General features: G+C 40.3%; 1 non-coding gene across 1 annotated transcript; it reads left to right on the top strand.

Annotated features, from left to right (window-relative positions):
- The first annotated feature begins 1,687 nt into the window (after window positions 1-1,687).
- On the top strand, window positions 1,688-1,761 carry Trnat-ugu (transfer RNA threonine (anticodon UGU)). Its single transcript has one exon. It is a non-coding gene; the product is annotated as a tRNA-Thr (tRNA).
- Window positions 1,762-3,900: the final 2,139 nt, after the last annotated feature.

Raw genomic sequence — 3,900 nt, forward strand, 5'->3', positions numbered from 1 at the left:
AAGTTTTATGAAATATTTCACTATGAAAGCATTTTTAGAATTAAATGGATGAAGATTTGAATTTGGCTCCTTGGTTCTAAATAGAAGAATACATGTTTAATTGTTTCTGAAAACCTAACTCCTAAAGGGTGTGAGATGTTTCTCAAAATGGTTCATTATGAAAACATTACTAAATATATCTGACAATTCGTATTCGGCTCCTCTGTTAGAATTTTTAAAAACTATGTGTTTCAGTGGTTTTGGAACTTCGATAGTAAGGGGATGAAAATTTTAATGAAATATTTATTGCGTTATATTAAAATATGTTAAATCTGCATCTATGAAAACCGGTATTTCACTTCTCAGTTATATAAAAGAAATATGTGTTGCGGAATGAAAGATTCTATGGAGATATCACCACAAGAATACAAACGGCTTGATTAACGAAAACCTTCGACTCCAGCTGTCGGCATTGTTTTTTGGTCATTCAGTAAAAGACCATGCTTCAATGGCGTTAAGTTTAGAAAGTGTTGCAGTTTATAAGAGACATAAAAAACGATTAAAGAAAAAAAAATCTTTGAAGACCATAAACGGTATACGCAAGTAAAGAAGCGGATGATAAGTTAGCTCTTCATGCAAATGAGTTGGTCACTTTAAGTTAAGAGACATGTCATGCACCAGGAACCAAATATTATAGTTGCTACGATTGGCTAACGGAAAAGTTTTGCAGAATCACGGGAAATCACTTTTGCAAGTGGCTGAGAATCTCGTAATGGATAAAAATTCTGTACTGAGAATTCCAAGGTGGGAGATGCAAATTCCTCGATTAGGAATTGTTAATCCACATGTGAAACCTGAGTACATAATCCCTGTAACATTTTATCAACGGTGTTCCATAGGGACAGGTTCTCATCCAAAAAGTTCGAAAATTCAATTTCTTTGTAGTTGCATTTTTTTTAAGGTGTACTTGTCCAGACTCTTGGAACGGAAAGGTTTTTTTTTTAATCCGTGCTTAAAAAAATTTCTACAGCCCATTGTTTGAAGCAGTGTCACGACTGCCATGAGCCGCGCGGGGTATCCGCCATGTCTCAAACGCCTTGTCACGGTTCGCGCGGCTCCCCCCGTTGGAGGTTCGAGTCCTCCCTTGGGCATCGTTGTGTGTGTTTGTTGTCCTTAGCATAAGTTAATGTAAGTAGTGTGTAAGCACAGGGACTGATGGTTCAAATGGCTCTGAACACTATGGGACTTAACAATTGAGGTCATCAGTCCTCTAGAACTTAGAACGACTTAAACCTAACTAACCTAAGGACATCACACACATCCATAGTCGAGGCAGGATTTGAACCTGCGACCGTAGCGGTCGCACGGCTCCCGACTGAAGCGCCTAGAACCGCTCGGCCACATAGGCCGGTCTATCATGTATTCTAGAGAAGCTGCCCGGTCGTCAGTGGCGCCTGTTCTTTCGAGAACAGTTACTATCTTCATATATATGGTTAAACGTTACCCAGCCATTGACCTTCGTCTGTGCGAATGCGCACAGATTGCCCGAAATCTTACGGGAATCGTCACCTTAGTGTGGGCCGGTATTGAGTGGATGGGCAAACACCTATTACATACATTACGTTTGTGGATTGTGGCCGGTTGGAAATGTGAGTCTCACGGGAAGCGTGTAAGGGATAAATACCTGCAGTCGCGGTATTCATCTGTGTCCTCGGTGGCTCAAATGGATAGAGCGTCTGCCATGTAAGCAGGAGATCCCGGGTTCGAGTCCCGGTCGGGGCACACATTTTCAGCTGTCCCCATCGAAGTATATCAACAACACCTGTCGGCAGCTGAGGGTTTCAATTAACTATCAATTGTGAAGGGGATTCGAAGAACCCTTTGCCAGGCACTTAAATGTGATTTGCAGAGTATCCATATAGATGTAGATCAAAGCTCGTCCCGTGACGCACGTGCACAAAATGATTCATACTGCAAACATACTCGCCGATAACACTGACGAATAACGAGTGCTGCATATCCAGGTTAGACAGATCGGCTTTTCCTGCCAAGAAGAACAGGGAGTTGCTATCTAGGAACAATTCCAGCCAAAGGAAGGGTTGAAAAGTGCTCCTTGGATTGCACACTAAACGTAAATAACGAAAATGCATTTTTGGTAAAAATTGGACAAAGCATAATCCTGTGCTCTCCGTATTGCATTAGCCGTTTTGAATATTGAAAATCTTACTGCAGATTCGTGTTCAGTGACATTAAAAATATACATGTAACCCTCAGTTCATGCAAATCGAAGTAATAATATAACTAAAAGGTTTCCCTAGACGTTGAACTTTTTTTTTTTTTTTTTTTTTTTTTTTTGAGAAACAATTTTCTCAGAACGGCATGCAGCATTAACTAAAAATGGTTCAATCTCTTAACTTCTACCTCTGACCCAGAAAAGTAAACACTTTTCTTAGGAGCTTATACCTATAATATATGACACTGATTAATATTAAGTAATTTTTGTGAAGGCATAAGGAGTGAAATAAACCACCCAAAAAATTTAACTCAGAGTTCGAATTAGTACCGTATCGTTAAATTTACGGTTGTTTCATTGCGGTTAGGTATGCGCTCCCATAAATTTTATGTAATATCGACTGATGTTTTCCATTTTCAATTTCAGAGAAGTAATTTAGTATCAACTGATGTCATCCATTTTTGATTTCAGGTAACATCTGAGAGGCCACACTGCACGCAGTCCGCGTGATCAAATCATAATTGCGGGCGCCATTTTTTTTACTGAAAATCTAAAATAAAGCTCATAGTATGATCACTCGTAACTCCCAAACAGATCCTTCAAGTGTATTTTCTCTGTCTCAAAAAAAATATATAACATTTTTTGCTCATTTGAATGAGAACCTGGCCGTAACGCCGGAATATAGTCACGAGATTTTTTTCGGAGAAGAATTTCGTTCTGCGCGTGTCGATGGACATTCTACAGATATTACTGTTTGTGTGTGTGTGTGTGTGTGTACTACTCAGTCGTGCCATTCGAGTGTACATCTTTGCATAGTTTTCCTTTGACGGTGTAAACAGTGTTCGGCTCAGTTGCTAACTGGCCAGTTGAGTGGTTCCGAAGTTGTCGGATGTGCGGTGCGTTCTGTCTGCTAGGATAAAAACAGACTGGCGTGGTGCGATGGCAGAAGCAGACACTGAAGGAGCTAGCTGCTGGGACGCCAGCGAACATTTTATGCCAAGTAAGACGAAGAGAACTATTCTAAAATTACGAGCCGCCTCAATAGTGTTTATCATTAGTAAATCTTGTAGTTGAGACTGCCACCAATCTACAATAACTGACATTTTTGCCTAGAGAGAGATTAGCGAGAAGTACAGGATATCCCCCACACATTGAAATTTTGGTTGTGATGACAGGCCTATGGGCAGTGTAGCCCGAGATCTAAGTTAGGTTGGAAGGGGGTAATTTGATTGAGAGATGTTTACGCCAACGATTATTAATGCCGAGTAAACGTTGTGTAAGCAGATTTCCCTGTAGCGTAGCCTAGTGTTTCCGTCCGCGCCATGTTTAACACACTTTCTCTGGCTGTGTACAAAAGTCGCACAACAGCGACGAAAACTACGTTTCTGGTGGGGGGACGGGAGAGTTCCCTATGTAACTTTCACTACAAATTTTAGTAACCGCCGAAACTAGCCGAATTAGAAGCGTAATTTTAACTATATTTCCGTTTGTGGGAAAATAGTGATTCTCCTCTTTCGGCAGCAACTATAATATGTAGGCGACTTATTAGTTTTTTTTTTTTTTTTTTTTTTTTTTAACTCTGAATCATGATCTCAGTAGACGCAGTGCTTTTTACGTTGCTTGATCCGTGGTCGATAGTAAACAATGCAATGTATTGGTAAACTCTTTGAAGTGTGACGCGTGTTGCA

This window comes from Schistocerca gregaria, unplaced genomic scaffold (assembly GCF_023897955.1).
Source record: "Schistocerca gregaria isolate iqSchGreg1 unplaced genomic scaffold, iqSchGreg1.2 ptg000428l, whole genome shotgun sequence".
Classification (NCBI taxonomy): Eukaryota; Metazoa; Arthropoda; class Insecta; order Orthoptera; family Acrididae; genus Schistocerca; species Schistocerca gregaria.